Here is a 26,726-nt window from a genome sequence, read left to right on the forward strand (position 1 = left end):
GGGTTGTACTTGAAATGAAAAAACACAATTCATTGAAATGGATCATTTTATTACACTCCACATACATCCATACCAGATAGTGGTTCTGGATATTGTCGATACAATGTATTTTGAACTTCTTGCACTAGTTTGTCTTTAGCATATAATTTTAATTCCAGTTGCAGTCTTTTAAGGTCTAATGCAATATCAATTGGTGGAAACTCAATGTCCATTTGATCACAAATAAACTGTTTATCAATACAGGTATGCACTAGCCGGAACTGTTTAGAACAAAAACATCTGGCAACGTTGTTTATCATGGTGCAATTGTACACGCCAGAACATAATAATGCAACGTCATCACTTTTGCATCATATATAAGTATCGTTCGAGTTAGTATTCATGATAACATCATCATGGCTACTTGTCTGCAGTTTCTAAACACGCGTGATGTGATGAAATCATTTACCAAGATTATTGATTTACAACAGAATGTACCTTATAGAATCTTAGCTAGCCAAATGATCCCTACAAAGTTTGGATTAAGAATCGTAGTGAAGCTTGAAAATGATAAGAATATAATTTTACGAGCAAGATATTTACCCATGGAAGCATCAAAACAAGAAGAAGTGCTGCGTTTCTTAAATACTGGATCTGTATCTTTATGTTATAAAAGACTCTTGGGTCGAAGTCATCAATTTGAATTTAGTACACAGCCAGATTCGTCAGCCATTGTGATGAAATCATGAATCAGCACATTTCTTTCCAATGACGTCAGCTGTAGTTGTATGAATGTGGTTGGTCGGCATGACGTCAGCAACTGTGATGAAATCATGAATTCAAACGTCAGCACATTCCTTACCAATGACGTCAGCAATAACTATAAACCAGCAAATACAGTGTCATCCCACGAAATCATTTGAGCAAGTGCTTTTCAGGAGGAAAGATGTGTACTTCTAACGATAAAGAGTTCATCTTCGCAAGCTATTATCCAATAAATATATTTCAAACAAAACATGTGATGATTGGTATCAGTGCTAGAACATTTGAACCAGTGATTCGATTGGGCAAAGCAGAACAATTTGGTGTACAACTGACCTGTGAAGAATGGCAAATATTATGTTCACGAATCGACCAAATGAACGATTATTTTCATGATGAGCTAAATGTGACCATAGTCAAATCATTAGGCTCAAATCATGAAGTGGTGCTGCGTACAGTCCTCGAAGAGAAGATGGTGCTGTTACGTAAAAAGAGTACATTCCATGTCCCTCGCAACATGGTGTATCTAACACAAACTGAATGGAACAAATTCATCAGCGTATTTCAGTGTGTTAAACATGCAGTGGAAGTGTGTAACAAAACAAGTATATTCCTGAAAAAGTACTATTTTGAAAAATGTGTTATGCATATTGTACAACATGTATCTAGATATTGTGATGGTTGTCAACATCGTTCGTGGGTGCATACCTGTATTGATAAACAGTTTATTTGTGATCAAATGGACATTGAGTTTCCACCAATTGATATTGCATTAGACCTTAAAAGACTGCAACTGGAATTAAAATTATATGCTAAAGACAAACTAGTGCAAGAAGTTCAAAATACATTGTATCGACAATATCCAGAACCACTATCTGGTATGGATGTATGTGGAGTGTAATAAAATGATCCATTTCAATGAATTGTGTTTTTTTCATTTCAAGTACAACCCCAGGTTCTGACGTGTACTATTGCACCACAATGTTGTCAAAGGTTTTTGTTCTAAACAGTTCCGGTTCTTTACTAATAAGTGCACAAACTTTTAAAAATGTCAACTCAAACTTTGAAACAAAAATTTCAAACAAAAATCTTTGAAACAAAATTTTGAAACGAAAAAAATTCAAACAAAAAATTTCAAACCAAAAAAATTCAAACAAAATTTTGAAGCGAAAAAAATTTCAAACAAAATTTTGAAACAAAAAATTTGGAAACGAAAAATTTTAAACAAAAAATCTTAAACAAAATTTTCGAACAAAAATTTTCAAACAAAAAATTTCAAACGAAAAAAAATTTCAAACAAAAATTTCAAACGAAAAAATCTCAAACAAAATTTTGAAACAAAAAATTTGGAAACGAAAAAATTTTCAAACAAAAAATTTCAAGCAAAAAAATTTCAAACTAAAAAAATTTTACGTTTCACGGTTAACCGTCAAACTTTATCCGGTTTTTAACTATTCGATTAACAAATAAACGGTTTTGATCATATTTATCAGTGAGTGCAAAATGTTGAACGAAACCAAGATTTTTAAATGTTAAACAAAACTTAAAACTGAATACAGCAAAGATTTGAAAATCATCAACCAATCAGATTGCACGAAAGATAGTGATCAACCAATCAGATTGCAGGAAAGATAGTGATCAACCAATCAAATTGCATTAACAATAACTTTGCCAGTGTTGTAGCATGTATTGCCTTTCGTCTATGAGTCATAAGATTCAATAAGGTTAGCTATCAGATTTCAAATCAATCACCACCAATGATCTTAGACTATGAGCTGTGACTAAAGTTCAATGTATTGTTTCAAATTTCGCACCTTATGTTAAAATTCTGTTTATCACCATTCCCAAATTTAAAGAATACTTCTCTTGATATACCTAAGTCTTAGAGTTAATCATATCATTATATGTTCAATAATGTCAATAATGTCCGTCAATTGTTTACCTGAGTAGAACCAACTGTTTTCTAGAAGTGTGTGTGTACTCAAACTTAAGAAGTACCACAACAAAGGAAATGAATCCCTGTACACTACCTCATCAAGGACAATCACGTGGTACAACGTCTTGCTTACGTTTATATTTGGCGGGAATAATCAAAACCAATGACGCAATTCTCAAATTATCCTACAAAGTTTCAATGTTCCAATGTCCTGGACTCCTAATTCCATCATAGGTCAATAACTGATTACGTGATCATACTCATATTTCACAATGATTTACCCAATGAATGAGATACTATCCAATTTTAAGAACCATTACCAATTATTGATATGACAATAAGAAATGTACCCCTCCCAAAATTTAAGATTGGTACACAAATACACCTGTGTGTTATGAAAAAGTAATAAATCCTGTACTTATTCAATAATAAAGCCGGTCAACAACCTTTAAATTTTGAATATTTGGCCATAAGAGGAACACCAACATCTACAATGGGTCCTAGAAAAAGGTTTACCGAATTTTGTTATTTGATAATTCCCCAAATTTAAAAGGGAACATAAACATATAAAGGTAATAAACCTCTGTACATACCCATATAACATGTACCCATGAAAGAGAAACGAGGTAAACCACCCAAATTTATCATAATACATGTTAGGGTCCAGTACTATAATACCAAATATATAAAATGAGCAATTTCTAAAATTTAAGGGATGGGCCAAGGTACCCCTAACAAATTTTAAAGGGGTGCACAAATGTACCTATGTCTTATGATAGGGAATAGACCCCTATACATAACCATATAAACATATAAGGTAATAGGACCTCATCCAAGAGATAAATTGGGTCAAAATGTCAAACACGTGGTACAACGTATTGCTTACGTTTATATTTTGGCAATTTCGTACCCATGAAAGTGGACGATGTGGACCATCCAAATTTATCATGATACATATTAAGGTCCTGTACTATAATACCGAATGCTTAAATCAAAAAAATTCCAAAATTTAAGGGGCGGGCCAAGGTACGTACCTCTCCTAAAATTGAAAGGGATGCACCAATGTACCTATGTCTTATGATAGGAAATGAACACCTATACATTACAATATAACCATATAAGGTAATAGGACCTCATCCAAGGAGATAAATTAGGTCAAAAACCAAACACGTGGTACAACGTATTGCTTACGTTTATATTTTGGCAATTTTGTACCCCTAAAAAGGGAACGAGGTGGACCACCCAAATTTATAGTGATCCATATTAGGGTCCTATACTGTAATACCAAATGTTTAAATTGAACAATTTCCAAAATTAAAGGGGTGGGCGAAGGTACCTCTCCCAAAAATTTAAAGGCGTGCAAAAATGTACCTATGTCTTATGATAGGAAATGGACCCCTATACATGACCATATAACCATATAAGGTAATAGGACCTCATCCAAGGGAATAAATTAAATCAAAAACCAAACACGTGGTTGTACCTAAATTTGGCAATTTCGTACCCATGAAAGGGAACGAGATGAACCATCCAAATTTATCATGATACATAATGAGGTCCTGTACTATAATACCAAATGCTTAAATTGGAGAATTTCTGAAATTGAAGGGGTGGGCCAGGGTACCCCTCCCGGGGTGCACCAATGTACCTATGTCTTATGATAGGGAATGAACACCTATACATGACCATATAACCATATAAGGTAATAGGACCTCATCCAAGGAGATAAATTAGGTTAAAAACCAAACACGTGGTTGTACTAAAATTTGGCAATTTTGTACCCCTAAAAGGGAACGAGGTGGACCACCCAAATTTATAGTGATCCATATTAGCGTCCTATACTATAATACCAAATGTTTAAATTGGTCAATTTCTAAAAATGAAGGGGTGGGCCAAGGTACCCCTACCAAAAATTTAAAGGGGTGCATTAATATACCCATGTCTTATGAAAGGTAATGGACCCCTGTATACGCCCATATAACCATATAGGATAATAACACCTCATCAAAGGGATAACTTAGGTCGAAACCAAACACGTGGTACAACGTATTACTTACGTTTATATTTTGGCAATTGTGTACCCCTAGAAGGGAATGAGGTGGACCACCCAAATTTATCATGATACATATTAGGGTCCGGTACTATAATACCAAATGTTTAAATTGGGCAATTTCCAAAATTTAAGGGGTGGGCCAACGTACCCCCTCCCAAATTTTTCAAGGGGTGCATTAATATACCCATGTCTTATGAAAGGTAATGGACCCCTGTATACGCCCATATAACTATATAGGGTAATAATACCTCATCAAAGGGGATAAATTAGGTCAAAAACCCCCGAAATTTAAATTTTTGGCAATTTTTTACCCATAAAAGGGAACGACATAGACACCCAATACTGATAGAGGTACATACTATGGTCCTAGGCTACCACACCCAATTTTTAAATTTGGCAATTTCCAAAATTTAAGGGGGGTGGTCCTACGTACCCCTGCCAAAATTTAGGGGGTGGGCCAAGGTACCCCTGCCAAAATTTAGAGGGGGTGGTCCTAAGTACCCCTAGGTCATTGACCCCGGGCCAAGGTCATTGACCTTTGACCTATGACGTCACAAAAATTTTTGCTGACTCAGTTGCATATACGCGGACCACTACTACTGTAGGAGTTTCTAAATATTTGAACACAATTTAGTAATTTGCGCCATCACTTGTTACACTAACTATTTTCTAGTAGCTGAAATTCTGTAAACGCAAATTATAATGAAAAAACGTACGTGTTTTAATTGTTTCAGGTTTCATTCTAAGTCTTACATTATCGTATATATGTCCACTGATACTAAAGAGACGTTCACTTTCAACTGATGATGAGGGAGCACTGAAATATTTCTTCACAAGTTGTACGAAAGGAAAACTATTTGTAAGTTGTTTTTACCACGATGGAGGATCATCATTTCTTAAAATGCACTGCATTGCAAAATAAGAGTTGAGTTCCGTTAGGAAAGCTTTGGAGCATTTTTTAGCTTGAGTATCTTCTGAAACTTCCTCCAAGTATAAATCAAAATGTGTCTTTTTAGCAGGAGGAGGATCATCTGGATCTGAATCAGGAGGTTCTTGCGAAGTAATTATTGGTTCATTGCATACAACTGACGAAATTTGAGGTGCCTGCAACGCTTTCATTACATTACAAATCCACAACTTGATTCCATCCTCTTGAATTTGATTTGACATATATTTTAAACTTATAACGGGGATCGAGAACCATAGCTATGAGAATATTCTTGTTGCACTTATACTGAGCTAGCCCACTTTGTACTGGACTCCATAATTCGGTACTGGTTGTTTTAAACGCAAAATGACGTTCCTCTTTTTGTAAATACTTTTCAAACATGAAAACTGATGTATAAACTTGCGAAATGCACGCAAGTTGGGTACTCATTTCACTCGTTGTTTGCTCTAAAGGTCGAAGCAGATCCATCAGCTTTTCGGCAACTGCCCATCGACTTGAAGTAAGTGAACACGAAATATTATTGTGTGAGCAATACATCACGAAGTGCTCGTGTTTCTTCTATTATTCTCTCCAACATATATATAAAACGTTGAATTCCACAGACTGGAAACATTCTAAATTAGTTTATGTACTGGTAGTCCTCCCAATTCAATCCCAATATACTCTCAATTCAGTTAGCTGGAACTTTTTTTTTTTTTTTTTAATGTAGCTAAACTTGGGGCTCAAATATATGTTTCAAATTCTATGTAATGCATGTATCCAGCAGTTTGATGCACTTGTGTCTTAATGTAACTAGCACATATAGACGATTTGTCAATCTGTGATTAATTATCACTAATCGACTACTAGATTCCTGACCTAGGTGTCAGATTGATGCTAGAGTTGCTGACACTAAATTGACGATAAAACATTCTTCGATTGAGCAAGTTTAGGCTGCAAAACACTAAAATTGAAAAAATATAATCACATTTCTGCAGTGTTCCGAAAGAATTATGTATACTCCACTGTCAAATGTCGAACAATAGTAACAATTTTGGAAGCAAAATTCTCTTCGTTTAATCTTTAATAGTTTGTTCATTTGTTTACTGCCTATTTGAAGTATTTATTGCTGTAAAGTGGAGAAGTAAATGATCGTGTCTATGAGCTAATGTTACTAGAAACAGAATTCCATTGAATCTGAACTTGTCTAAGGATTTAGGGAGGCGTACACCACGTTCTTGAAGACTATATTCGTTATGTTAACAAAATAAAAGAAATTGTAATGATCTGAATTGTGAGTATAACAAAAAACAAAGATTTCTGTTCAATGCAATTCCTGATGTCTATACAATCAACTGGATTGGAAATAATTTAGATTCATAGGATTTGGGATTACACAACTCATTTGGCAGCCCATTTCTGAAAGTTCGATAACTGTTAAGACTTCATTAAAATCACTAGCAAATAATTTAGTACAGAAAAATGATACATAATGTGTGATTGCGCAGTTCATCATTTGTAATTCAAATGATTGAGGTCGTATTTACATTTAAACTGTCAATATTTTGAATTGAAAATGACAAACGCATTCATTGCTAAATGAAGAATCCCATTTCACGACGCTTCAGAACCAATCAATCTTCATCAACAACAGAAAGGATTAATATATATATATATATATATATAATTATATAATTATATAATATATATAATTCCGCGGTAAGTGACCCTACGAAGGAAAAATTTGAAGTTGCACCTTGGCCTACGTAAGTATTAAAATTATTTTTTAAGAATGCTGAATTTTTCATACATGAACAAGATGATACCAACATTGATTTGTAGATGGCTCTGCAGGAGGTAAAATATGGCCACTTTCATGTCGCAGAATATCGTACCTACGTTTGAATTTTAACACAAAGTTTTTTCCTGCTAATTCCTGTAGGTAAGTGAAGATCGCCTATGGTATTTATTAAGGTAATGTTTGTGTTTACATCAGTGACATTGTTTTGCACATAATTTAATAATAGCAAGAAAATTATAATAATTGATTTATTCAAGTAGGCTGTCGTGTAAGTCACAAGAAAACATAAATAAGTTTATGTATTTATATACATAATTAAACAAAAAAGCTGTTATTCTAAATTTTCTTCATTTGGACAGACGGTAATAAAAAACCGTGCAGAAAGTCCTGAAATAATACGTGTGACTTTTAAATACAAAATATAATGTGTCGTGTAAGTCACATTTCTTTCCCTGTCGTGTAAGTCACATTATGCGTGTCGTGTAAGTCACATTTTGTTGCAATGTTACTACATTGCCAATAGTAGCTAACTGCAGTAAGACGTATAAATAGTGAATTGACAACTCAATTAATGTATTACGTGCCATGTTTAGTGTAAGAGAATGAAAGATAAGGAGGATAAAAGCAATATTATGAAGTATGGGTGTAAAATGTACTTGACTGGACTATAAATGTAACAAATGAATGAAAAGTTAAACAATATGAATTAATGTGGTTTCGAAAGAAGTTTTAAAAAACGTGACAGGAAGTATCTACTGTCTCTGGAACAATGCCGGCATATGTGGTTCCGAAGTTTCTAGCTTCAGCTACTTTTAATACTATTATTGGTTTTCTCGTACTCTTTCGTTATTTTGGAAACATGCTTGTAAATTGGTATTTATTGCCTTTAGGCATCTAAAGCGCAGGCCGGTATAGGACGGAGGTGGGCATGTGGGAAAGGGTTCGTTCAGATCTATTGAAAGTATATCATCTCGGCATTTGCCTGGCGTGAATGAGGAACACCTCAGTCAGGATTGCCAACTATATGTTTTAAACCCGCAACCTACCGAGCCAAATCTAGCACGCTACTACTCTGTCACGCTTCTTCCTTGGTAGAAAACATGCTTACTCAAACGAAAATATGTAAGTCACAACAAAGTTTACTTTAAGATTATGAAATTAGGACATGTCAAATATGTAACACTTGTCTTTTCTATTGCATTTTTAGATGTGCCTAGTTCAGAAGCTGAATGGAAGCGGAAATAGATAGAAAAGTTGAAAAGAATGATATTACATCAAATGGATTTTTAGTGGAAATTACTGTTTTATGTACCAAGAAAAGATACAAACCGGTCGCTGGATATCACACAGTTGTACTATGTAAACTGCAATAATATATTCTCCTGAAGAAAAGGGAACCATAGGACATGATTCGTGCGTAATTATATCTGATTGTATGCATCAAGATATGTTTTCATTTGCTTATTTCAAGTCTACACTTATGGAAGATTTTGAAGGGTGTCATCCGGGTTTTCCGATCAACAATGTGAATTATCAGTCGGATGATGGTGCACAACATTATTCACTTTGTTCAATAACATTCCAGAAAGTTGAAATGTCTTGGCATTTTTCGGCTACGAATTATGGAAAAGGCTCTCAAAGACAAATTGATCAGCTTTAGAATTTATTGAGAGAGCACGCAAGTTATGAACATGAACGAACATAAATGTAATATACTGCAGTAAAGAGTATTACTTCAAAAATTTGAGTTGATGCGCCAATGGAAACTTCATAAGAAAGAAATATGTAATATTCCAAAACCACGAAAGTAGCACTACTTTCCTTGTGTTTTAGCGTATACTATTGAATGTTGTCTCATCTAAGATATTTCTTCACCACGAAGGAAGTTCGATTTCATTCCAGAACTGTTCATTGATTCATGTGAAGAAAATAAACGCAGCGAAGAAGTGATGGAAATACTCTACTGGAGACACGGTATTATTACCATTCGCCGAAAAAGAACTATTAAATATTTGTTAGATGTGGAGAAAAGAATCAGAACAACTGTATGTAACATTTCTTCGCCATTACCATCAAGATAAAAAAATTTATTGGCCGCAACAGAAAGATTAGGCCTATGTTGCATTAACAGACATCGATCACAGACATAAATTAGAATTTGACAAATTTTGCTCCAATAAAAGAACTGTTAACCTCTTGTTTTGTCTGTTAACTTCCTTTTATCTCTCTAAATCATTAGTGCCACTCTGATCAATATATTTTGAAAGTGTAATTAAACGAGGACATAATGTTAGACTTGTCGTGTAAGTCACAAATTTATGTCGTGTACGTCACGTTATATTTGTAGCATATATTTTAAAATAAACACAGAAAATATAATAATTTTCTTTTGGTCTTATAGCTTGGTATCTACTTAATATATGTAAAAAGTTTTAGTTTTCTTGCAGCAATAGAAGAACAGAATTTTCATATAGTTAACCGTTATTCAAAACACGATGTCTCCTACTGTCGTGTAAGTCACGTATATATTTAGAGACTTGTTTCAGCCATTTTGTTTACATACTTAAATGCTGCAAATAAAAATGAATGAAGGACTTACTACCCCTTATTTATAACCTAAAACTTGCCCATGAATATATCTTATAATTTTTGTAATACATATTATTTACTGCCGTCTGACGTCTGTTGTCGTGTAAGTCACAAATGGAATTAGCCATATATATATATATATATATATATATATATATATGTATAAAGTATAATATATATATATATATATATATATATATATATATGTATAAAGTATAATATATATATATATATATATATATATATATATATATATATATATATATATATATATATGTGTGTGTGTGTGTGTGTGTGTGTGTGTGTGTGTGTGTGTGTGTGTGTAATATGAGTACGTTGTTAATAACATTAATAAATAATAAAATCTGTAGTACGACCATCTGTACTAAAAAAAAAACAAAAAAAACGGTACTTTGGATCAGGCAGCTTACTCATAGCTATATGATTGTTATATGTGCCTTCGGTGCGAAAGACTCGGGTTCGATCTGCAGTGTGAATTCATGTGGGTCGGATCTCACAATACACTGTAAGTCCACTTCTCATATAGCCTTGGTGCTGAAAGGGACGCAAAACTCCAATTTAATCAATCGATTTTCGCCCCGGTTAATGCAACCGTTGATTTTTGGTGTTTACCTAGACCTTCCAAAAATTTGGAAGAAGTACATGTCCTACACTCTTCTAAATATCTGGATGAGTCTACACTCGAGAAGTGGTCATCTACACTTCTTCCAAAAATTACGGAACTTGGTTCGTTGATCTGAAATTTAGCGTCCAGTTTAGCACCGAGGCTTTCTGACATTTGTGTTAGTCACACATGCTTGGCAGAACTATATACAAGTTTTCTTTTACCGTTGAATTTTATCATCATAGTCATATTTAGTTTCATATTCACTTATTATGTAATATATGCTGCGTAGAATACATGTCACTGTACTATAATTTGATGTCATTTTACACGTATCTTTTCAGCGTCACAGCTGAAACATTCTAAGTGAGTGAAATGAAGTTAAGAACACATCCCAATTATTGCTAATTTCCTTTAGCGTGAAATTGGGCGAAAGTCTTAAAGTAGAATGGAACGCATCGGAACTTCATTCAGGGAAATCAGTGTTCTGTTGGACCATAGTTATATGGCGCTATGTACTATTCATATTCTTATTGCGCTCTTTGAACTAATTCTGCAATAAAATTTTCAGTTTCCAAAAGTTACCACAAACTTAGAAAAAGTACTCCGTGTGACAAGAAAAGTTATTCCAAGTAAGGATTGTTTTTGGCTGATCGAGTGATTTCCCGATGAGATAATCACCCAAATTGCTCCCTGGCAGAATCAGCGTTTCTCCTACCAGCTTGTGACGTCACATGACATCCTTTGGAGAAATTGCAAATTCATTCATATTTCTGAAAACAAGAAAGTGATAGGAACATTTATATTGTTATACTTCCAACTATTTTCAGCGTACTGAAAGAATAATTACTACTATTATGAAAATTTTTGAGGAAACATGCAATGTTTTGTACATGGAACTGCCTGTAAAAGCCTGTCAGATTTTGACAGGCATTATACAGGCGCCTGTTTCGGCGAAAACATATGTAAAGAAAATATTACAGGCACATTGTCTTCAGGTGATATGCATGTCGAAAAAGTATTAAACTTCTGTTGGAAATTTTGCACGGAAACACGCGGTGTACAGAGCCTGTACATTAAAATAAGAACATGCAAAGTACACGTAGTCACTCACATGCAAGTAAATGAAGGGAATATGTGCATGTAAAGTACCTTGAATGAATTGTTGATAACATTCGCAATAAAGTAAGAATGAAAAGTACAAGGAAGGTGCATGTTTATCAACATGTAATATACGTGTGTGACATTTCGCATTACATGTAAATACCATGTATTAGCGTATAGCATGGAAAACGCATGATGTAGAATATGTTATTTTACATTTATCATTTTCGTGTATATGCGAAGTGTGTTAACTCCCCTACGTGCAGTGTACAGGCAATGTACGGGTGAACGGGAACATGCAATGATCATGATTGCCAATAAATGGGTTAAACAGGTGCATGAGTGAATCATTAATATTACAGGTGTAGGAAACATGTAATATTCAGGCACCAAGTCTCCAGTTTGTCATGCACATATGTAAGGTCCTGACACGTGTATAGTACTCTACATGTATACTTCGCTAACACGCCCACTAATTCGCTAACACCTGTATTTCCCATGTATTTAACATGTCAATTACATTTTTATCAAATGAAAAGCAGCTGTCGTCAGATCGTCAGAAGGTAACGTATTTGTTAACAACATGGAATATGCCAGTTACGTACATGTCTTTCCACCCTCTATATGTTGTTTACACGCATTTTTCACGTTGCAAGGTTGCAACCCTATCAACATGAAAACTACCTGTTTCCATGAAATGAACATGCAATGATCGTGAAAAAAAATCGATACCTGTCTCATGCGTTTAAAAGTGTTACATTTTCAGGAGCATGTACAGGCGCCTGTAAAAATATGCCTGTTTATGCATGTTTCTCAGCCGCCTGTAAACCACCTACATTTTCTGTCTGGGTAGTAATATTTGTATGTGGTTTGTGCTGCTCAACATCGTATTGTTATATAAACAGAACTATTTTCGTACTCTTTGTGCCGTTCAAGTAGTCTTCATCCCATGTGCAGAAGGTGCGTGGAGCATCATAAGAGAAAACTCTTGCTCATCGTCGATAGTAAAAATGTTAATTTATTCAGTGGAATAACTTACGTTTTTATTATTTCCAAAATCACACATGTGGTAGTAAAACTTAACCAAGTGAAGCGTTAAGTTAAAATTAGATGCCAGGGTATTACTATCACTTTATACTCAAGAGAAATACACTATTTTATTTTCTGCACTTATCTACATGCCGTTACCATGCAGTCTTCCTACTGTAACACCTACGAACTTCGCCCGCAAACATATCGTGTACAGTCGATTGAAGTTTACATAGGGGTTAAAGCTTAAGAGAATAAACTAAGTGTATTGCAAAGAATAAGTGTATTTTCTTAATATATGTACGTATACAGGTGTATCAAGGTCCGGGACCATACACAGGTTAAATCTTTAATTAAGTAATGGAAAGTAAGGAAAGTCGTTAGAAATATAGGTGATTTCAATATGATTAAATTTTTCAAATCGCACCAGCAGCTTGGCCTTAACACTGGTAAGATATCCTATGTTAAATGAAAAATACGTTGTCAAATCAGCAGATTGTTCCCCCTGAGCCCTCGTCACTCCAACAATATAGCATTCAGAATGTATACACGTCTTGGATATTTCAAAAGTTACATGCTGGACTGAACAAAACGAAATCTCTAAAGATGTGTTTCTCTGTTGAGGTTTTTTTTCTTTCTTTAATACGTTCATCCCGGACGTGTGCCATCAGTGGCGCACTTTCTAGAAAATAAGATAATTAAAGTAACGTATTTGGAAAAGCGTTACCTCCCAAAAAAAAAAAAAAAAAAAAAAAAAAAAAAAAAAAAAAAAACAGACATTCAAATTTCAGGGAATTTTGGGATTTCTATGAAGCAATCCATTCTGTGGTGCCTCTTTGGACATAAAATACTATTTTTCTGAAATTTTAACATATTTGAATTCGTGCGCCAGCGGTGGCTCATGGTGGCGCTGTTTATTATTACATAAGCGCGGGCCGAAGTGTGCCACCGGTGGCGCACAATAATTGTTAACTTTTTCCGATCTGAAGGTTAAGGTAGTTTGATGAATACCTGCATGATGGCAATACTTGTCAAAGAGTTGGAAGAGTAGTCTCGCGGATATTTTTCAAACTGCATATGCTCACAAAAAGCTGCTTTATTATAGAAAATGAGTATTAGTTAGTTTGTGTTCGGAGATTGCTTGCAGCAGCGTTGTTACAGCAGCTGAAACTAGTGTAATAACCGGTGTTATTGGGATGCTGATAACCGAATTAGGTAAATACCTGTAAAAAGTGGTGGTAAATACTTGAAACGTAAACTAATGTTACGAAGCCCTGAAGCAGGAAAAAGGAACCCCGACAGTTCGAAAATTGGCAAAATGTGTTTCCACATACCGCAATAGCTATGAAGGTAACCCTACTATTTGTCTTGAGTGCAAAACATTAAGAAAATTCAAAAAGCAAACACCAAGTATGCAACTCAGTAGACAGTTCATCCATTATTTTCATTTCAGCACAAGACAGCTTATCTCTGACTTTTTTAAAGTGTATTTTCTAGTGAATAATACTGTTTTTTATTCATTTTGAAAAAGTATTTGTCTTCAATTTTCTCCCAATAAGTTTTATTTACTATACATTCCCACACGTATTTTATATTATAAAATATATCATACTAACCACACTTCATGTACAATAAATATCAGGTTTACTTCCCTTAGATGATCTGCTCCATAGATTGCCTACGATGTATATAATAACAGAAAGTCCGTAACATTATTCTACTTTTCTAACTAAAAACCCAAAGGCTACTTATAGCAACTTATATCAGAATAAAGGTCGTGTACCACCGGTGGAGCACCTCGGGAATTAAGGAAGAATGGCATGCACCACAGGTGGCTCACGTCTGGATTTTCAAAAAGTATAGCTTCTTCATTACTGTCAGACGGGCTGAACATGTTAAAGAAAGAAGAAAACTTGGTTTGCATCAGTGTTATTGATAACAGCTTGATAGGTTTTGTTCTGTAACACCAAAAACAGTATTTTGCATAACTCAAGTAATATGGAATTCCTTCTAAAGGTGGCAGCGCCTGTAGCTGTGTGTCTACTAGAAGTATTCAAGACCGGGAAACCTTGAATTTATATGTAAACGCTAAAAGCGGACTTAATGGGATATTACAATGTGTAAGAGAAACAGTGAAACACTTCAAATTTTTAAAAGAAGTGCTTTAAATACGTTTCTCTAATGAAATTATTGTCTCGAGTAAATTTAACTAAAGTTATAAAAATAATTCAATTAATAATCGGAATTGAACAAAAGAATGATTGCAATGTATTCCTTTGTGCTTAGTTAAATGGTCCAAGTAAATGAATTTCTGGTTTTGAATTAAGTGATAAATGCTAATTGAATGTCATGAATTTTGCTCGATTACCGACATTTACATTAAATCTGCTTGCAGCGTGTCCACTCAGTTGCAATTTTAAAATTTCAGTATATTTCTAGTATATTCAGTATAACTATCAGCAAAATTCCAGTACCTAACACAATGCTTTTTTTCTAGTTCTTTAGGAATAATCACACTCTTGATGATTTCAGGTTTGTAACTGTTTTACCATCAAATGAATATTTTATTTTTAATAAATTTAGTTAGCCTTGATTTCTTTGAAATACGCATAATTAAGTATATGTAGCTGCTCATGAAAGTGTTGAAATCTTTACACAAGCAATGTGCTACATCCATACTAAGCATTAAAACTGATCCTCAGTTTCCCATCATTGTACATATTTTTATTGACTTTACTGGCTAGTTTTCAGCCTGTATAGTGTACTTGACGCATTACATATAATATAATGCATCCATTATTATTATTATACATGAGGAATTGAAAAAAAAAAGGAAGAAAAAAGCGGAAACAAAAAACAGTATTAGGAAAAAGAGGGAAGTTAAATGACTATCTGCAACCTCACGAGAGAAGGTGTCACGTCTTAACGCCAAATCATTAGGGAAAATCGCAATTTACTATTTCAGTAACTGTGCTGTATTACATAAGTATTGTTGTTCTATAAAATCACTTTTTTCATGATCTTAAGCTCAATTTCACTACTTTCCTTTGACCGATAACCTCAATTCATGACTCTCACAGTCCGTAGACACCCTACTCGGAAGCCTGATACAGTAAGCCAAGAACATTATGTGCATTATACAAATGTATTTTATGTATTATTCTATTCTAGTTATAATGCAAGATTGTTATTACCCTGGACTTTTGGAGGTCAAAAATACAGAGTACATTATAAATAATAATAATATTTGTATATACATAATTTTTCCAGTATGTGTATCAAAATTCCAGTATATTTTCAGTATTTCCAGTATCAAAATTAAATTCCAGTATTTCAAGTATTTCCAGTATCAGTAGAGATCCTGGCTTGTAACTTTTACTAATGCGGGATACGGGGAATGAGTGAACTAAATGTACCACTTAAAGCAAGAACTAAAATTGGATGTAATTCATGTTTCAGAAAGGATTGAGTGACTTTACACTCCTTTGTACACGATCATTTTAAGTGCTTTAACTGAAATAATAACAAATCGAAGTTAACCCACTAGCACGTAGATTGGAAGGAAACTAGGTACATAGCCAAAGGACTTGTGTTGATTGGTAAAAACGTTATGTTTACCTATTTTCCTCTTAGTATTAAAAGCAGTTGGTATCAAGTATTTGGACTGAATTTCCATTAATAAATTTTTCAGCTCCTTTAACCTTTAAACGCCCATTGACGCAAATGCTGCGTCGGGGCTTCAAATCTCAATAGTTCAGCCTCTAATTAAGATAGGAAGATGATTTTAGTACCAATCTATTTCTGAGGGATGCGGGTTTTCTCCGGTATGCATTTTGTGTGTGTCGAGTACAGCGGAGAGGGGGGAAGGAGGGTAAAGGTTGTGTTTTTCAATAGTTTTTTTGGGGGGGAGGGGGCATTCCCGCCTTGAGGATACACTCATAAAAATTGGTATGGGAAGCAATGAAGAAGGCCACTACATGGTAATATCCTGTATTTGTACTCCGTGCTTATATGGGGGAATAGGGAGGGGGCGAAGTTGGTGAATTTTTGGAGTTTGTTTTTTGACGCAAATTACATTTACCTTTAGGACAAAAATCAGTAGCTTAGCCATTAATTAAGCTAGATAGATGATTTGGTACCAATGTATTCCTGAGGGATGAAGCTCTCCGCTATTATACTTTTTATGTGTGTGAAGGATATTACGGCCGAGTGAGAGAGGGTGAAGTCTTTTTATTTTTTCATTCGGTTTTGGGGGGCCATTCCTCCCCCTCTTTGTGGCACATATTGGTATATGAAGAAATGAAGTAGTCTCTTACATAATAACAACCTGTATGTGCATTTGTTGTTTATAAGAGAAGTAGAGGGACGCAATTTGGCTAATTTACATTTATTTTCATGACGGTTCCATATAACACGTCTTTCACTGAATTGGTCTACAAGGATAATTCCTGTTCCTATGATTTGCACATGAACGTGGTACTATGGTGAGGGAGGGGAGAGAATATCACATTCAGTGATTTTTTGCGCCTAACATTTTTTAAGAATATTTTCTATATAAAGCGAATTCATTACGCTTTTCTTTTTAGTAAAACAATAAAATTCTATTTTCTTTGACACTGACTTACTGACTGACTGACTCTCTCTCTCTCTCTCACTCACTCACTCACTCTCACTCACACACACACACACACACAAACAAACAAACAAACAAACAAACCTCTGTTCACCTTACAAAAGACGTATGCGAGCTGGACCATAGGAAAACCGAGTATGCATTCATATTTACTTTAGTATTGCTGCTACTTTCCTGATACGTTTCCAAAAGTTTCATCGGTGATAGAGCTACTTCCCAGTAGCATCAGAATGCAATATCTCGACCTTGACTGGACGCATAGAACTGAGCACCCACACTAACTGGGCATTTGCAAAACGAGTAACTTTAACAAACGAAGACACTAACAAACAAACAAGAATATCGTTTGTAAAATGTGTATAATGCGAGTTCAGTAAGTAAATGTGAAAAATGGGATTAGAGCAACTGCTTTAACTTTGTAGCAAATGAAACGCATGGTTTGGTGCCGTTGCTTTCTTTGCTATTCAAGCTTTCTTTCATATTTTCTTTCCACCAATTATTTCACAATCATTCAGTCTCATCAATCATCCGTCTATTTTAACCTATAGGGCACAAGCATGGGACGTAAATCTCGAAATTTTATTTCGTTTCAAAAGGAATAGCGCATTCGAAATGAAATGAAATCTTTGTTTTACGTCCCACGATTATGCCGGTGAGGCTAAAGGAGATGATGATGACGAGGAAAAATTTCAAACAAAAATTTGGATGAGTGAAATGGTGGAATGAAGAAAGTGGGAGGAAACGGGAGAACCCCGAGAAAACTCGAGCACGATGTTTGTCGACCACAAAGTCAACACGGCGCGAGTTGGCATCGAACCAGGGGGCCCAAGCACCGGAGGTGAACGATCTACCACTGAGCCACCGCGCCCCCTAGAATAGCGCATTCCTTCAATCCCCGGCCAAGTTAGTTTATGGCGGACAACATCGTTTCCATGGGTTTTCTCGTAGTACTCCCATTTCCTCAGACGTTCTCATTCCACTAATTCTTCTATAATCATTCACTCCATAATAATTCTCCCTTACTGTAAAGGCATAATCGTAGGACGTTAAACTGTAAGATTTAATTTCATTTTGAAAGAGAGAGACGACTAAAGTACGGTTATACCTGTTTGTTTGTTTGTTCGATCGAAGTTAGCGTTTCCTTTCAGCACCAAGGCTGTATGAGGCGAAGACCTATAGTTTAAGGTGGAATCCGAATAACGTAATAGTTCAGATTTTATTAATGTTTCCATGACATCTGACCAAAGAGTCACACGCTAGCTATTCGGCCAGCGGGAAGACAATATTATAGACGTTCGAGAAACACTGAAACAAGAGACACTGTTTCTACCATCGAACTTAATATTTTTGTCATAATATCGAAAATCAAGTACTAAACGACAAAAATATTGCAAAACATGATAGCATATACTAATAAAAGAAAGAAAGCTATAAGTTTAAAATTGACAAGAAAGGGATCATTTTAAAACGTTGGGACGCTATTATGATTCTTCCATGAACACTTAGCAACAATATACAAATAAAGAGACTAATATATTATTGAACGACATAATTTTGCAATACTGTTAAAATTTTTGTTTCTCTGGGATATTATAATACCTTTTGTTAAATAGAATCAATTTATCTGTTTCACAGTTTTAATCGTAGTACCTATGAAACAAACCAGAGTTTATGCTAATATGCAATGTTGTCCAATTTAATGCGAATGGTAGCAATAATCGTGTGCCTTCACGTTTTATATTTTTTTATCCGTATGTTTTCACATTTTTACAGTACTCTTACAGTACTTTTTCTACTTTCATCTCTTCATGAAAATTATACATTCGCTCCCAGAACGTTCAACTGTTAATTTAATGAGAGAAGAATGAGACCATTGGAATCCAAAATTAGTAATCAACAAAATCTGATCGTGGCATCTACATGTGCACTATTGATCTCTCTGGTTTTTGTCTTACCCTCGTCCTTCAGACTCACTGCCCTTACGAAAGTGTTGCGAAACTCAAACACTACACAATGCTTCATATAAGCATCATATAACTACGTATAAGTTTTCGTAGTTGACTTTGCCAACTTTAGAAAACAAAACTTAATTACAACGTTCTATTCCATAATATATTATTATTATTATTATTATACATAACGTGTAACTCTTACACTACTCGACTAATGAAACTTGCACTAGTCACTTGAAAGACATATTCGCTCGGGGCACTGTTTTCCTTCCTCCGTTACAAACAGGTCAATTCGAGAACTTGATTCTCCCACTGCACTTGTATATACATAAAGATACTTCCTCATTCTCTTAAATCATTACAGGATAAAGTTACAGGATCCAGCTGTGTCTAGACAAAATCCTAGTTCTCAATATAATCGTTCGGTTCCGCCATTACATACTTCAATATCACTACCACAACTAGACAAAGAACATCAGAAATCTAACCTCAACAAACGTAGAATCTTTACACCAGCAGGGAACTTCTGTTTAAAACGATTTGTCTTCAGTGGCCAATAAAATGGAAGCTCTTAAGACTAATTTACGTAACGAAAATAGCAACAGGAATGAAGGGAATAAGCGACGAAATAGAAACTGTCAGAACTGGACCATGTATAGAGGAAAACAGGCGATAACACAATACCGCCTACCAAGTCTACCAACAGAAGATCAAATACTGGCCTGCGCAATATGTCGAAAGCGTGGGCACGGTGCTTCTACATGCTTTAAACGTCCAAGAAAACGAGTAGGGCTGCTCCTTGTAAAGGGGCCCAGGAGTCAAAACTCAGGCAATTCTAATAACACAACAAAACCTATAAATAATCAATAAATTAAGCAAATAAACAGTTCGAGTGGACCAGCCTTTCCATCGGGCCTTTCGAAAATTTCCTGGTGTTCAATTGAAACCACATAAAATAGTTGTTAATGGGATATCAAATAAATTATTAACTTCAAGTAAATAGCACTGATAAGATTCAAGTTGGGAAAACGGCATTCTCTCATTACTTTCGTATAAGGAAGAAATAATGTATTCAAGTCATTTTTCTTTAGACTTGCTTAAACCCTTATATGTTACAGTCGAAATGAAATGAAATCCAAGTTTTACGTAACACAGTTATGCCGGGTGGGCTAAAGGAGACGGTGATGAGAAATGAATGAAATGGTGGAATGAAAAATGGGAGGAAACGGAGAAACTCGTGGTAGTAATTTGGCACACGGTATTTGCCATCACAAAGTTCACTTGGCGCGAGCTGGGGTCGAACCATTGATCCCATGCACCAAAGGTGAACGCTTTACCACTGAGTCACCGCGGCTCCCATGTTACAATCTATTTAAAAAAAGAATCTTATCTCCCTGTATAAATCATAACCCAAGATTACCGGAAGAGAAAAAGGAAAGCATCGACGAGCGCACAACGTTATTTCCTCTTGTCCACACATTTATTCCAGTGATAGCAAAAAGACTGATTGATAATTTTGCATCTTTGTTCGTATCGTTTCTTCACTACATCCTTGACAAATACAAACTACAAACTACAAACTATTGAGCAAAGGGTAGACATAAACAACATAATTGTTAATTTTTAATCCAAATAGTTATTCTGTAACTTTACGAAAGAATACACCAGTTGTGGATCTTGGGGCATATCAGGACTATTCTTTTGTAACAACGGCAGCGACCTCTATAGAAGAAAATCAAATTGTACAACAAAAGACGAGGTTGACCAGCTTTTGAAGTATGCACAACAATTTTTCAAAATTAATCTTTTTGATATTAATGCTAATTTAGACTTGTTGCAGAGATAGGCCATTCACGAGTTACTATACAAGTATAGAAGTGTTTTTCCATACACTCCGGACGGCATTGGATATTTTAGGGGATACATTCACAAAACAAGAATCCATAACAAATTTCCCTGTTCCTATGCATGTTCGAAATCAAGCGGACAGACAGATTCGGAAACTCATTAGTGCTAAAATTATACTATCCACAGACGATAAAAGCTGCGCCTCGCCACAGATTATTGTCAAGAAAACAAATAAGAACGAGCTTAGAATTGTTTTGAATTTACAGTGTGCACCTGTCGATGCCATTCCAGACAACTGAGAATGTGTTAAATAAACACTTTGAAAGGCAAAAACTATATAACGATCTTAAATCTCTCGTAGAGCTACCACCAAATTTTGCTCCATCCAAAAAGTGGTCGACACATGAGGTTCGAAGTCAATCATACATGAAAACCTTACGAATTTTTCATATGCGTGAGGGTCACAAAACTAGCGCGCAAGCTCTCTTAATTGCAACTATCATAATTTTGAACGGATTAACGAATAGGAAAGCATCTTTTTCCGAAGACATCGTGCTGGGAGGCTACACTTTTCAACAATAGCTATCGGATTTATAATTATTATTTCAAAATACGGAATTTTCCTGCTTCACCTAAGACAAATTTATTTTACTCAGATCTGATGTCCTCGAATATTTAGTATCAGGCAATTCTATTAAAATCTCTTCATCAATAGGAAAAATAAATAAATAAATAAATAAAATTTAAAAAATAGGGATATAAAGATCCTGTCACAAAGAGAATTTTAAAGTTTTATTGACTTGTTCTTACTTACGGGCACATATCAAGGATTATGCTATGAAAATAGAATCTTTTCAACAAATGGTTCTAGTGCAATTAGTTTCCTTTTCAAAAAACAATATTGTGGATTATTCTGTTCTTGGTGAGGAGGCTGTAAAGTTCTGTACCCTTACGTGTAAGCAATTACTATAAAACATGCTTCATTCACTAGCACGCGTTATTGCGTTCAAAACATAATCACCAGCAGACGATGGACGGAGGATACCAGGAAGACACGAAGTTGGTTCAGAAGGAAATCAAAGATGGCCGGGCGTCTTCTCATGGTACTTCCCTTCAGAGGATGTACAGATGGTGATCAGAAAAATGGAAACATCTGTAGTTGGCAACACGTCAGATGTATAGGTTGGCAGTGGTGTCGTGGCGCCCGCAGCGCCGGACCGCTGGTGGTGGTGTGTTAGGTCGGTCTCCATACTACGTCAGGCGCAGTGGAACAGCAGTGTCCAGTGGCTGCAGCAGACGGAGGTAGTGTAAAATGGGAGACCTCTCAGATTTTCAAAGAGGGCAAATTGTTGGTGCGCGGTTATGTGGAGTGAGTGTGACGGCAGTGGCTACTGTGTTAGGTGTGTCGCGTGGGACAGTGTCGAAGGTGATGACGGCCTAGACAACACACGGGAAAACCACATCGGGGAAGCGGAACAGTGGGCGAAAGAAAATCATGAGTGACAGGTCACGCCGGGTATTAAAGCGCATTGTCACGCAGAACAGTCGTGCCACTGCGGAGCAAGTGACGGAGGAACTCAATCAGCACCTCCCCCACCCTGTTTCGACAATCACAGTCCGCCCCGAATTACATGACATGAAATTGCCGGGACGTGTTGCACGGGCCAAACCGCTCATCAGGGACCATAACGCTTTCACACGCCGCAAATGGTGCCGCGACCATGCAACTTGGACCGTTGAGGACTGGAAACGTGTGATATGGTCGGATGAGTCATCCTTCACCCTAATCCCAACCACGGGCCGTGTTTATGTGTGGAGAACGCCCAAAGAAGATTAAGATCTGCAGTGTCTCCGCCCAACTGTGGAACATGGCGGCGGCTCGGTGATGCTGTGGACCGCCATACCATGGTTTTCATTGGGTCCTGTGGTCACACTTAGCGAACGAATCACTGCCAACGATTACGTCGCAATTTTAGGAGACCACTTGCATCCTATGGTCCGGATGTTGTTCCCGGACAATGACGCCATCTTCCAGGATGATAATTCACCGATTCACACAGCTGGCGTTGTTGCAGCGTGGTTTGAGGAACATTGGGATGAAGTTCAACACCTCTCCTGGCCCGCCCAATCCCCAGATCTCAACATAATTGAACATCTGTGGTTCGTCTTGGAAACACGACTCCGGCGACGATTTCCACCCCCATCCTCTCTCACAGAACTGGCCGATGCCCTGCACGAGGAATGGTGTAAAATTCCATTTGCTACCATTCACGAACTCTAGGCCTCCATCTCACGTAGCATCAAGGCTGTTCTGAAGGCGAAAGGTGGCCCGACACAATATTAATCTGGTAAGTTGCAATTTCGTTCAGGTGTTTCCATTTTTCTGATCACCATATGTAAATCAAAGAGTACCTCAAGTGGACAGAAGCATCAGTTCCATTGCTGATCGCTAACCTTTCTAAATTATATCCTGACACCTTCTTCTGTTACTTGGATTTCCTTAAATCCAACCCCTCAAGCCGCAATGAGGAAAGGAGTATTTCTGTAACTATCTACCCTGGAGGCTGCAATGAGCAAAGAGGTAATCCATAACTATACTATCTCCTGAAACTACGATGAATAAGGGAGATATCTTTCAAATCACCATCCTAGAACGCTGTGGGATAGAAGATTTTATCTTTTAATCTGAAACCACTTTTCGTGTGCTGAAGTTTTTAGTTTTCTTTGGATGTTTTATTGCTGGGACTTTACATCCAAATTCGTTTCATACGTAGTTTTACATAAAACCAAAGAGTACTTTCTGTGTTTTTCTATTTTGAATTGTTCCGACCGCGGAATTTACACTATGTACTCTCCTATAATACTGTTTTTGTTGATACGTGCACGAGATATGTCGTAACGTTTGATATTGAATGTTGTCAAGAGTTCTCAACAAAAGTATTATTTGATAGAACATGTGTTATCTGGTGTTCTTTTGAAGTCGTTGCCAACCAAAATTGTTGTTCTCTGGTTGCAATTCAAGAACAAATAAGACAGATGCCAAACCGTAGAATTTAACGAAGTAAAAGTTGTTTTGAGTAAAAGTTTTCTTTTTCAATAATACTTCCAAAGAAATCTAAATTGACAACTTTCCACTTCAAATTTTAAAGTTATCCATCATAGAGGTATCCATATGACATTGGATATGGAAGCATCACCATTTGATTCATCACATAACATTTGGTCATTCAATTTTTGTTTGAAGTGTTTTCGTGCACTACGAGCAGGGAAAAATGCCTCAGACGGTTAGTCTGATAGTACCAATTCAATAACAAATAATACATGTAGATGCTAAACCATTAATTTAACGAAAAACGTTTCCTATTAAAGGTGCTTCTTTTCCAATAATACGTCCAAAGAAATTGAGACAAACTTTCCATTTAAAATTTTGTAGTTGATCCCGCAGAGGTATTACCGCTACGCCACTGGATATGGAAGCATCGCCATTTGGTTCTTCACATACCATTTGGTCACTCAATTTTTTGTCTGGGGTATCTAGAGAACTACAAGCAGGAAAAAAAATTATTGGGACGGGTGATCTGAAAGAACCAATTTAACAACAAATAATACGCGTAGATGTCAAACCGTAGAACTTAATGAAAGGTGTTTCCTGTAAAAGTTGTTTTTCTCAATAATCTTTCCAAAAAAATCGAAAATGATGCAACTTTCCATGTGAAATTTTGGAATTGATCCCCCGTAGAGATATTCCCGCTACGCCACTGGATATGGAAGCATCACCATTTGATTCTTCACTTACGTTTTGGTGATTCAATTTTTTGTTTGAAGCGACTACGTCCACTACGAGTAGAGAAAAAATGCCTGGGACTGTTGGCCTGATACACCCTGTATATATATAGCCTATATATATATATATATATATCCCCCTCCCCACCCCTACATTGCACCGTCAAGCTAAAATAGTAAGTCATCTCAGCCCCGAACTTAATCTATGTTGAAAATCTGATCGAGATCGGTCGGGTGGTTCAAGAGTTATTAAGTTTTATACATTTTTATATATACCTTTCCCTCTCCTCCCACTTCCGCAAGTCGTACTGTCAAAGTGAAATAATAAAAAGCTTTACAGTCTCGAAGAACTTCATGTATGTTGAAAACTTGATTGAGATCGATCGGGTGGTTCATATCCGAGTTCTTACTTTGACTAATTCGTCTGGTATATTTTTTTAAGCATTTCAACAAATACTTGATCGACAACAACGGCAAACGCAGCTGCAGTCAGGTTGGACTGCTCTAGTTCCTGCTTGGAACACACACGTAGTTGGCACTGCGGTCGCAACACACCAACTGAGAAACAAAATTTTTCAATCTGAACACACACTTAACCGGCTACATCCGTGTAAACGAGCGATGTCAAAAGAACTTGCGGGGGAGGGGGCTATAAGGGTCCTGCAAGCGTTAAAAGTAGAAAACAGTTCGAGCAACCACTAAAAAATGCTCGCTTTACAAAAATTGCTCACAGTGCTGCTGTGTAGACCGATCGACCTACAAAGAATCTCGGGTTCGCCAACGTACGCGCGCGCGCACACACAGTAATTTTCTGTAGGGAAAAAAGAGTGACTAATCCCTACATTCGTAGCCACAAACAAAGCTAAAAATAGAAAGAAAGCGAGGGCGACATTGTTTACTGGAGTTTATGTGGTCGTTGGCTAGTGCAAAAGATAAAAGAGAATTTGTTGCCGAGGGCGAAGTACGAATGACAAAGCACAAGCAGTTTCATCAGCGTACTACTTCCATGATACCCCCCTCCCCTTCCAACGCGATAAGATTTCAAGCCACGCTACCTTTTATGCTTTGAATAGTGCAAAGTTGTGTTGGTTATGTGCTGATTATTGAAGCAAGTGGTGCAAGTTCCATGTAGACACATTTATATATAAAAAAAAAATTAAAAGAATGTGGACGTAGGGTACTGGTGACAAATTTGTTCAGCGGCGTACCTTGTTATTTCTAAAGAGTGGCAAACTCACAAAGCTTCAAATTCGAGGATAGCACAAAGGTTTCTTTCTGAAAGAGACATCGAGAACATACTGAATGAAGACACCGATGTTGAAGACATGGATGAAGATGCGTTGGGTGAATTAGAGGAATATGCTGTAGAGGCGGTAAGGGGGATCGATAATGAGGTTATTGAGGAGGATGATGATGAATCTAAAGACGATCCTCAGCCCTCGACTAGTCAAGCCTCAGACTGGGTGAGGGCTGAAGGTCCTTTCAGACAGCGAGTGCCCATCGTTGCACAATTCGCTGGATCAACCGGACTGGCTGTAAGGAATGTTGCTGACGCAAGTGCACTCGGATTCTTTTTGTTGCTGTTGACAAAAGAAGTGCTCGATATTGTAGTGCAGCAAACAAACCTGTACTATCGCGCTTGCTGCGATAAATACAGGGTTAATTTGGGAGAACAATACCCTCAGATTCAGGTTACCCTTCACG

The 26,726-nt window shown here is 36.3% G+C and overlaps 1 protein-coding gene across 4 annotated transcripts in view; it reads right to left on the reverse strand.

Annotated features, from left to right (window-relative positions):
• Window positions 1–26,726, reverse strand: part of LOC145678394 (uncharacterized) — a 213,803-nt gene that overhangs the window by 95,135 nt on the left and 91,942 nt on the right. Inside the window, exon 1 of one of the 4 annotated variants that reach the window (XM_081748476.1) lies at window positions 19,880–19,902. The exons of the other annotated variants lie outside the window; for them this stretch is intronic. The gene's annotated coding sequence lies outside the window, so the exon portion shown is untranslated. Of the gene's footprint in view, window positions 1–19,879; window positions 19,903–26,726 lie in introns of those variants that run through there. 4 annotated transcript variants of the gene reach the window in all.

The sequence above is a fragment of the Thermobia domestica genome, chromosome 2 (genome assembly GCF_964235325.1).
Source record: "Thermobia domestica chromosome 2, izTheDome1.hap1.1, whole genome shotgun sequence".
Lineage (NCBI taxonomy): Eukaryota > Metazoa > Arthropoda > Insecta > Zygentoma > Lepismatidae > Thermobia > Thermobia domestica.